This window comes from Mytilus galloprovincialis, chromosome 3, assembly GCF_965363235.1.
Source record: "Mytilus galloprovincialis chromosome 3, xbMytGall1.hap1.1, whole genome shotgun sequence".
Classification (NCBI taxonomy): Eukaryota; Metazoa; Mollusca; class Bivalvia; order Mytilida; family Mytilidae; genus Mytilus; species Mytilus galloprovincialis.
Genome location: NC_134840.1, coordinates 11,837,066 through 11,849,131, shown reverse-complemented (window position 1 = coordinate 11,849,131; position 12,066 = coordinate 11,837,066). Strand labels below are relative to the sequence as shown.

Below are 12,066 nucleotides of genomic sequence, written 5' to 3'. Positions count from 1 at the left end.
TATTTTTTATTGTTTTAGAAAAGTGCTAAACTTGTTCGCGGATGCATGTAATAACAATTTATTTATCAAATAATACTTCTCAAAACAAATTTTAATATTTAACTCGAGGCTTTGGTTAATTCAAATCGAACTCTTCTGTCAACCACTGCAAAACTTTGGTGGTTATTATGCAAATTGTATATACTATTCAACAATTAATACTGATTGGGAGCAACATAAACATAATATAGCGACAGGTTGAAGCTTACTTTGTGTTTACTTCTATTTTTGTCATGCCAGGCTTTACATAAAATTAATGGTGCACATTTTATTCGATTAACTGTCAACTTTTGAAATGTCACTATATGAACAAAAGATACAAAAGACAATTATTTGAACGTGCCAGGCGGTTACAAAATGTAAACAATTTTAACTTTTATCTTCGATATTATTTGAAACATAGTATTGATAACATTGATAAAGTTTATCAAAATTACATAAATCAATGATAAGGAAGCAACCTTTTTCCCGTTTAAAAGTTACATGATTCAATAGGTTAGAATTTTAATCCAATGATTTTCGACATGTGATACTAACAGTTAGCACTAAATAAAACAATTATCTCACCGAATGTATTGATACTCGTGATATGTTTAAAATGAGATATGCAGTTTTTTAATGAGAGAGAAATTGCACATCACTTATCTCTTAACCAACATACGAACATAATATAAGTTAACAGTATATTCTAAAGCATTGTGCATATTAAATACTGTACCTGAAGGCCTGATCATTCACTACATTCTGTAAGATAAAACCAGAACACCAAACTACTACTTAAAGAACTCGAACAATAAACATAATTCATGAACGATCAGCCCTGTACATCAATAGTCACAGCAAGGTCGACCGTCTTAAAATCAACATATATAATGTCTTTTCACAAACTTTACGTCTTCCTTGTACTTGTACTGACGAAATTTTAGTATTTAACGATTTAATGAAATGTAAATAATGAAACACACGAGTAAAACTGTTTATAATCATTCGTTCAGAAAGGAAGCTTTTCATATAAAAAATGTTAAAAGACTTAAAAGGGACAATACACACCAATATAATGGACAACACAAAAACCAAATGAAAAATTATTAAAATAGCAAATAAAAGAAAACTGAAGACTTAACAAGAACCCCATGAAAAACAAGGCGTTGAATGTATTGCTACAGAATGGTAAGCAGTACCTGCTTCAATGGCATCCATCGTGGTGTAACTGAAAAAAAGCAAGGTATATATACTAGACATTTTTAGTGTTATTAAAAATAAACTCATCAAGGACACCGGAAAGAGGGAGGCATGCTAGTTCCGACAAATGAACAACATCTTTAATTATCTATGACACAAATATACAATACCATTCAATAAATCTAGAAAAGTTGGAGTGCCTAGGTGGCCAAGTGGTCTTAATAGTTCTTCAATTTTTACTTGTTTGGCTTCATAACAATTTTGATTTGAGCGCCTCTGTTGAGTCTTATGTAGACGAAACGCGCGTCTGGCGTATTAAATTAAAATTCTGATACCTTTGATAACTATTTACATCACTTGGTCGATGCCACTGCTGGTGAACGTTCCGTCCCCGATGGTATCACCAGTAGTCAGCACTTCGATATTGACATGAATATCAATTATGTGGTCATTAAATAAATTTCCTGTTAACAAAAGTTTGAATTTTTTGATATACTACGGATTTTCTTATCCAAGGCATAGATTATCTAAGTCCTATTTGGCACATTTTTTTGGAATTTTTTGTCCTGAATGCTCTTCATATTTGTATTTGTTTGGCTTAATAACTATTTTGATCTGATTAGTCTTATGGAGATTAAGATTTTCAGTTTTTCTATCGAATGTCAAGGTTTTATCCGGGCACTTCGGCTTCCTCCACCCATACAAACAAACCTATTACGAAATAGCCCAAAGGTGGCGCTTAAAAGTGTCGTTAAAACAATAGCAACAACAATTTTAGAAAAGTCTAACTGTTATGGACACCTAGTTAGTTAAATTAACAAAATCATTCGTGTAAAGTTTCAAATATAACAATTGAAGTATTCCCAATTAAGAAAATGTCTTTACTGCTGAAATGCTAGTTGTAGGTACAGTAAAATGTTGTTTATGATAGTGTTATTAAGAAAATTTGCTAAGATGTCTTTGAATGTCTAGTTATGTTGATTGGTTGTTATCTCGCTTGGATTAACCTGATATATCCTCTTTTTTACATCTGTAAAGCATTCTAAGAACATATATAGATATCTATGACTAGAGTAATTTTTACATCCTTTTGATGTCCTGTAATTTTTACTTGTCGCAACTTATAATGTATCTGTTTATACCGAGTGTATATGAGTACATTTTATATTTCCTAATTAAATAATTGTTATTTAAACAGAACAGTGGTATTGACTAAGACAGTGATAATGACTGAGCTGTAAAGGAGGTCATTATCGCTGTCGTAGTCATACCGCTGTCCTACGGGTATTCCATGTATCACGATAATGACAAGTTCTTTAATAACTATTATGTTTATTTCATTGAGAAACTCGGTTTTTTAAAAATTCAAAATGTTTAAAGCAAACTGGAGTTATTGTACGATTTCTATAGCAAAGAGTGAAGACCTGTCATGTGACACCCTTTTATCCAATAAGAGAAGCTTATTCTTAACCGTTATGAAATAATATCAAATAGTTTCTTTTTTTTAAATCCTGTATGAAAGTGCAGACTACTGAACGGGTAATATCCTCAGGGGTTAACAGTCTAAAAGAAGAGGTATCGATGCAGTGGTAGTAACAATATTAAGAATACCAATCTTTCTGCACAGTATGGGAATTTTTACAATATATGTAGTCAGTGATGAATCATTTGAAAATCAAAAACTTATTAAAAAATGAAGAGGTTATAAACTAAAAAGAACAAAAGTATAGTCAATGACAGACACGATGGATATTTTCAATATTTTTAAATCATGGTTCGTAAAGTAGCTAAAAGGAAAGAGGCTGAACGAGAACCAGAACAATGAATACAACCTGACTGTCACTTATAATACTTCTTAGGTAGAAATACCAAAATTATATCCTTTGGTAGGAATACCTTGGTAGGAATACCATCATGATATCCTTTAGTATGAATACCTTGGTAGGAATACCAACATGATGTCCTTTAGTATGAAAACCTTGGTAGGAATACCATCTTGATATCCTTTAGTATGAATACCTTGGTATGAATACCATCATGATATCCTTTAGTATGAATACCTTGGTAGGAATACCATCATGATGTCCTTTAGTGTGAATACCTCGGTAGGAATACCAACATGATATCCTTTAGTATGAATACCTTGGTAGGAATACCAACATGATATCCTTTAGTATGAATACCTTGGTAGGAATACCATCATGATATCCGTTAGTATTTAATACCTTGGTAGGAATACCATCATGATATCCTTTAGTATGAAAACCTTGGTAGGAATACCATCATGATTACATTTAGTGTGAATACCTCGGTAGGAGTACCATCATGATGTCCTTTAGTATGAATACCTTGGTAGGAATACCAACATGATATCCTTTAGTATGAATACCTTGGTAGGAATACCATCATGATATCCTTTAGTATGAATACCTTGGTAGGAATACCATCATGATATCCTTTAGTATGAATACCTTGGTAGGAATACCATCATGATATCCTTTAGTATTGAATACCTTGGTAGGAATACCATCATGATGTCCTTTAGTATTGAATACCTTGGTAGGAATACCATCATGATGTCCTTTAGTGTGAATACCTTGGTAGGAAAACCAACATGATGTCCTTTAGTGTGAATACCTTGGTAGGAAAACCAACATGATATCCTTTAGTATGAATACCTTGGTAGGAATACCAACATGATATCCTTTAGTATGAATACCTTGGAAGGAATACCAACATGATATCCTTTAGTATGAATACCTTGGTAGGAATACCAACATGATATCCTTTAGTATGAATATTTGGTAGGAATACCATCATGATATCCGTTAGTATTTAATACCTTGGTAGGAATGCCATCATGATATCCTTTAGTATAAATACCTTGGTAGGAATACCAACATGATATCCTTTAGTATGAATATTTGGTAGGAATACCATCATGATATCCGTTAGTATTTAATACCTTGGTAGGAATGCCATCAGGATATCCTTTAGTATAAATACCTTGGTAGGAATACCAACATGATATCCTTTAGTATGAATACCTTGGTAGGAATACCATCATGATATCCGTTAGTATTTAATACCTTGGTAGGAATACCATCATGATATCCTTTAGTATGAATACCTTGGTAGGAATACCAACATGATATCCTTTAGTATGAATACCTTGGTAGGAATACCAACATGATATCCTTTAGTATAAATACCTTGGTAGGAATACCAACATGATGTACTTTAGTGTGGATACCTTTGTAGGAATACCATCATGATATCCTTTAGTATGAATACCTTGGTAGCAATACCATCATAATATACTTTGGTAGGAATACCTTGGTAGGAATACCAACATGATATCCTTTGGTAGGAATACCTTGGTATGAATACCATCATGATATCCTTTGGTATGAATACCTTGGTATGAATACCATCATGATATCATTTGGTATGAATACCTTGGTATGAATACCATCATGATATCCTTTGGTATGAATACTTTGGTATGAATACCTTCATGATATACTTTGGTGGGAATACCAACATATTGGTCCCAATATGATAATGCACATAAAGATATCACATAAAACAATTAAATCAATTACAAGAAAAAATGGTATAAAAGAAAGCATAAATATAATACTAAAGATAGCATTGTGTTTCATGTTCCAGACTGGTAACTTGAAACTTGAAACTAGTCCATTAATACGTTTTGTTCGTGCTAGTAAACACTATACGGACTTTATAAACAGTAGTATGGTGATTATACAAAAAGAACCAAGTTATGAAATGTCAGTTGTCTTCCATTCGTTTGATGTGTATGAGCTTTTGATTTTGCCATTTAATAAAGGACTTTCCGTTTTTTAGAATTTTTCTCGGAGTTTTTTCATGCATAATAGGATCCGGATTCTATTTATTATTTGGTGTATTAGTACGTTAATGCCAAATTGCGTACATTATTTAATTTGAATTTAATTTATGAAATATGTTTACACATCACAGTAGATGCTTACTCTGTTGATGTACCCCGTCTCAATCATGTGAGGAGTTCATGTGATTCCCCAAGTTTGATGGACCCCGTCTCAATCATGTGAGGAGTTCATGTGATTCCCCAAGTTTGATGTACCCCGCCTCAATCATGTGAGGAGTTCATGTGATTCCCCAAGTTTGATGTACCCCGTCTCAATCATGTGAGGAGTTCATGTGATTCCCCAAGTTTGATGTACCCCGTCTCAATCATGTGAGGAGTTCATGTGATTCCCCAAGTTTGATGTACCCCGTCTCAATCATGTGAGGAGTTCATGTGATTCCCCAAGTTTGATGTACCCCGTCTCGATCATGTGAGGAGTTCATGTGATTCCCCAAGTTTGATGTACCCCGTCTCGATCATGTGAGGAGTTCATGTGATTCCCCAAGTTTGATGTACCCCGTCTCAATCATGTGAGGAGATCATGTGATTCCCCAAGTTTGATGTACCCCGTCTCAATCATGTGAGGAGTTCATGTGATTCCCCAAGTTTGATGTACCCCGTCTCGATCATGTGAGGAGTTCATGTGATTCCCCAAGTTTGATGTACCCCGTCTCGATCATGTGAGGAGTTCATGTGATTCCCCAAGTTTGATGTACCCCGTCTCAATCATGTGAGGAGATCATGTGATTCCCCAAGTTTGATGTACCCCGTCTCGATCATGTGAGGAGTTCATGTGATTCCCCAAGTTTGATGTACCCCGTCTCAATCATGTGAGGATTTCATGCGATTCCCCAAGTTTGATGTACCCCGTCTCGATCATGTGAGGAGTTCATGTGATTCCCCAAGTTTGATGTACCCCGTCTCAATCATGTGAGGAGATCATGTGATTCCCCAAGTTTGATGTACCCCGTCTCGATCATGTGAGGAGTTCATGTGATTCCCTAAGTTTGATGTACCCCGTCTCGATCATGTGAGGAGTTCATGTGATTCCCCAAGTTTCAGTTTGTTACCTTGATTTGTACCTTCGTAAAAGATTTGCGACATTTAAACATCAGAAAAATACTGTCGCCTTAATTTAGTTTTTGATATAATAAATTCACATAAATGTTTCTCTTTTCCGTCAGATCCAAATCCGTAGATATAGATAAAAACAAAAACTCTATTTTATTACACATTTACGTAAACACTGTGCAAACATAGTACCTGCTGCGAATAAAATGTCCAATCGTAATCAGAAAAGTATGTATCGAATGATACAAATAATTGGTTTAAAATTAATTTGAAATTTTGATTGGTGCGAATTCTTAACGAGAAGAAATGTTGATATCATTGTTTGACAGTTTTATATTTGTTTTCAATTATATGATTTATTAGTTTGATTTGAAATTTATTAATGTTTTTAAAACCAATAGGTTAAACAACTGTACAAAAGTGAAACCTGTTTACAGAAAAAATTCGTCTGACGTGTTAAAATCACCATTTGTGGTAATTGAATGTTTATCTATTGTTGATACAAAACTTGTCATAGCTAGTTAATTACATCCCAGCTCCTTTGTTCTAACTGGGGTGATCTGAGCCGGATCACCCCTCCCAGATCACCCCAGTTTAAGTTTCTTTGTTATACATGCTTTCCTTTGTTCTGTAACATTTTGGCGGGAATGACATATCCAGTATAAAACTTATAATTAATTATACGGAGAAGACTATCTATCAAAATCCACGTAGAAAAAATCCAGTGTACATGCTGGGGTTCGAACTCAAGACCTTTAGCATATCAAGCCACGACACATACCACTACACCAGGACGACTGGATACGAACTATCAGAAATTTAACATACTTAAAGGAAGCAAGATATTTTTATAACTGGGGCGAGTTGACAGACCTTTACTCAGTGGGGTTTAAACCCTTTTCGTTAAATAAATGAGTTGTAAGACTGATTGTTCAATTTGATTTTACACTTTTTTAAAGTTGGGCGAGTCGGTTACAAGAGTGGGGCGATTTTTTCATAAAGTGGCGATATAGTGTGGGACGATTGGCCAGTGGGGCGAGTTGACATTATTTGATATCTACTCATCGTGTTTGGGGGTCATAAAGGGTATACATCATATAGTAATATATAAAGTATATTATAATGGTTGTGTGGCGTTCTAAACTAGATTTTATGAATTGTAAATGGTTTTTCGTATATTCTTAATCAGCTGGGATGTAAAATAGTTATCCCATTCGGACTTGGTGTGTCAGTGTAAGATCACCCTCTGGCCTCCGGCCATCGGGATGATCTTACACTGACACACCGCGTCCTTATGGGATAACTATTAAGTATCAAAGACCTTGCAGCAATACATTCAGATTAATTTTTAAATCAGCGATAAGAACAAACATTATTGATAATCACTGAACATAAAAAAAAACAAAAGTAAGGCCATGGTCGATGATTGCAAATTATATTCAGTGAGCTATAACATCGATTTAACGAACAGAGTAAGACCTAAAAGCAAAGCAAAAAAATAAAAACCAAACCCCAACGATAAAAAACAACTTAAAAAAACCCCCGTAAAAATCGATTTAAAAGCCACAGTAAGACGTCCTCAGCAATCTAAAAAGGTTCTTTACAGTAATATCTACACTTAGTTTAAACGGCCACAGTAAGTCCTTCAGGATAACCAAAAGGTTCTGTACACAAAGCTCTAAACATCGATTTAGCGGTCACAGTTATACCGTTAGCAACGATTACAATTTTACTATAGTAAGCCTTGGATGTTGCCTGATATTGACTCAACAACAACAAGCACATACAGCAAGATCGTACCACAAAGACTTAAAAGTCGTAGTATATTCTGTAAGTTGTACATCAAACAATTTCTTTTTTCTCTTCAGAAAGATTTAAATATATGGCGTTCTAATTAAGGCATTTATAAGTACAAGTTCTCTAAAGTTAGACATGTAGACAAAAAACAGTCACAGTAAGGCCCTACACATTGGAAACAAATTCGTTACAGTAAGCTTTAAACATCAGCTGAACTATCATTGTACTAAGTATAGAATTACGACGAAAGTAAGATATATTCAGCTCCGACTTTGCTTCAACAATAACAGTAAGACATCGAGCATGGAGTACAAATTTTCTACAGCAATTGCAGAAGACCGATTTAACGATCACAATTAGGCATTCAAAAAATAGCAAAAGTTCCTTGCAGTATGCAGTTTGTAAGAGTGCCGTCTTTAATGAATAGCTGTCTTATTGTCAATTAAACCACATCTTGTTATATATAATTATTCATATACGTGCCAATGAGATAACTCTCCATCCAAGTCACAATTTGTAAAAGTAAACCATTATAGGTCAAAGTACGGTCTTCAACACGGAGTCTGGGCTCACACCGAACAGCAAGATATGAAAGGTCCAAAATATGACTAGTCTAAAACCATTCAAACGGGAAAACCCGTCAAGTATATATAAAAACGAGTAACGAGAAACACTCATGCAGCGCGTTTAAACGGTTTAAAGGTACCCAATCTTCACCATGTTCTCGCCAATAGTTTATATATGTTGTGTACGAGTTTTTGTAGTGGTTATAAGTTTTTTGACACATAGCTTCTTTCACCAGGTGATACAAGTTTATCTTCTAAAATGTATCAGTTCATTTTTTTTAAATTCAATTGTATATATGTCAACCTAGCATTTATTGCTATTGTTTTTGTCCTGAAACTGGAAATGAGGATACCTGAATAGTTTAAATTCTAATTTCATTTTTCTCCTTATACCAAATTCATATCCATAAAAAATCGTTTTGAGTTCTTATAATGTTTTTGTGTCAATGCTCAGTATTAGACTGGATCATGTTGTTGTGGAAATATGACAGCAATATGTAAAACAAAAGACTGTGTGCTTGCCTAATCGTTTTGTGTTAAGTGGTTCGTAAATCACTGATAACTTGTACAAAAAATCTGTACAAATTATAATTTGTACAACATCCCAACTTGTACACAACATATATATTAACTCTATGGCAACGGCCCCAGAGAAACAACGAGTACAAGTTGTTAGTCTGGAAAATGACTTATCAATATCTAGAAGGCATTATGCAATGAGCGCAAGTTCCGTACAGGTGAGTCTGAACCTCAACTTAAAGGCTAGATTAATGCATATAGCTATAAGCTAAAGTTCTCTCAAGTCGGATCTAGAAATTGGTCAAAGACAAAAGTTTGAAGATCACAGTACGTCACTTAGTAATGAATTTGACGAAATATTAATTTTTATTATTTGCCGATAAAAAATTAACTTATTTGCAATGACAATTGAATGAAAAGAAAAAGAATTAACATTGAGAAATTTGATATTTAACGATGTATACATATACTATTTTAAAGATACATGTTATCTTAAAAATTAGTGGAGCACTTTACAAGAAATGTTTGAATGTTTTATGTCTTTGCTATGCAAACTATTTTTTAAAATAGAATAAGAATTGCATCAAGTGGATGTAGGATTGGACAATAATTCTTTACAGCAAGCTCAGATTACCAATTAGGCATAACCAATGCTAAAAGTTCATTTAATTTGTTTTTGAAGATGGTTTAAAATGAAAAACTATTTACTTATACAGTTAAACCTCAAAAATATAATTCACCGTAAGTATTTCCGAGGACAACAAGTTTCATGTTTTCAATCTTTAATGAAGAAAAAATAGGAGGCTTTTTTTGGAAGAAGCAAAAACGAATTTGTATACTATATAGATATAGTTTTTTTTAATGTCATTATTTTGTTCCAAATTTTTAGTCAAAAGAAAATGTATCACTTTTCGTATTTGAACATTCGATATAAGCAATCTCTTGTTCGGCCGATTTATTCAGTTTCACTTCCGTGGCTTAATGAATGATTTTTAAAATATATGAATATCTAGAGATGATGTGTCTTTAATAAAAAAAAAGTAAATTTTTAATACTTATTGTTCATGCATTAATCAACAAATAATATCAGCCAAATATCTAAGATGCAACCCCATTTATCCCCTTATTCAAAGTCACAGTAGAAAAGTATTTTGTTTCCCAAAATATGCATGAAATATTTTTCACTGGACATTATACCAAACAACCACAAGCTTAAGGCCATGAGGATTTTTTTATCTACGTTTATATACTGATCATACTATAAGGAATTATCAGTTGAAAAAGTTTCAGTCATATACTTACAATTGTCGATGATTATACTGTTATTATGTTATGTTTGTATTGATTATATGTATAGCTATTGTTCTTTCCGTGTAAATTGAAAGAAGTACAATAACGTACCATATGTTTTTTTTACCTGAATAAAAAAACAATGGTTCACTTCATGTTATTATTCCACGAAGAAGGCAAGTTAAGAGAAATGTGGACAATATTCTGGCTGGGGGTGTTGTTCCAAGGTAATATTTTGTTTGATCATCTTATTTTCTATGTTAATTTCAAATAAATAATGTTGAACATATTATGTCTTTTTTTAATCTGAATGACAAAATTGATACAATACTCAAAGAACTATACCCTGCCTATCATTTTGCACATCTGAAGATGGTTGATTTGTAATAACATATTTTCGTGATTGTTTAAAATCCTTTGATTTGTACGGAAGACCGGTAGGGACATTTCGCATCTCAAATCTGATGCTTCCAACCTCAATTTTCTCAATTGCAAGTTGACATTTTTCAGTTCAAAGTTGGAGTCGCGAAATGTGCCAAATGAGATATGTTAAGTTTGGACTGAGAAATGTCAAGTAAAATGGGAAATGTCAAAATATAAGTGGAAAATTTGATAATTAAAATGTCTTTATCAATCTTTGAGTATTTTTATCTGGATTCACAAAATTAGTAAAAACTAGTAAAAAAAATTCTATATAATTAAACATCACTTCCTTTTCAGATAAAATGACGAATCTTTAAGCTTTGACAGTTAATTCTCATTGGTTATATTTAATTTTCTTATGTAGGAGCAATATCGTATGATAAAGATGATATTAAAAGAACGAACATACATCGGTCACAATATTTTACTAGCGACAACAATTCTCTTCACAAAGCACCAAGTAATCATATACAAAGAAAACAGTTGAATAATTTTGGAGTGAAGGTTACAAAACAAGCAGTAATTTATCATGGATTTTGTAAGTAATAATGATTACATATAGCCTAATAAGTAAATTATATTAATTTCTGAAATAATCATTGATACGGCCTATAATTTTTTTATTTCATTTTTTGTAACAAAATTCACATTTCGACTTAGTTCAATCCCTATCTCGCCTTTTGTATCTGGAATGCACAGCTAACATACCGATTAAACATGTTGTTATACATTTTACCATGTTGAAGACTGTAACATGTTGTTTTACAGTATGGCTTAGATTACATGTTTGCCTTAAGCCTTATATTGTTGGCGTAATTTTTCAATCAAATTTATTTCAATCAAATGTGACGTTTGAAAAAAAAAGGAAATTTCGCAGTCAATTGAGATGAAAAGAAAGTTGTTCTATATGCTTTGATTTAGAAAAGTCTGTAAATGGATTTTCTACAATTACTATAAAAGTAAAGTAACACAAAATACCAAACTCCGTAGAAAATTCTATATAATACTCCGTATGCTTTTCTCCTCTTATCCAAATAAAACACTATTTTGCAGTTTTCAGAAACCTGTGTGGAAAAGATCGTTTTTACCAGGAGTTTAATGTTTGTAAGAGGAATAAAACGGCAGTTATTAATTGCTTGACATTGCTTTCTGAAAGAGGTCTGCTAGGTAGACGAGAAATTTTGATCAACGGTGCTCATGGATTAGGGATAAGATTTCTTACTGGTGGTTTGGTGTATGCAAGTGTGTGTAAGTACTCAGTATATACAA

The 12,066-nt window shown here is 33.0% G+C and overlaps 1 long non-coding RNA gene across 1 annotated transcript; it reads left to right on the top strand.

Moving 5' to 3' along the window:
* Window positions 1-10,540: 10,540 nt before the first annotated feature.
* Window positions 10,541-12,039, top strand: LOC143066317 (uncharacterized). The gene is made up of 3 exons (XR_012975549.1): window positions 10,541-10,601; window positions 11,162-11,335; window positions 11,851-12,039. It is a non-coding gene; the product is annotated as an uncharacterized LOC143066317 (long non-coding RNA).
* Window positions 12,040-12,066: the final 27 nt, after the last annotated feature.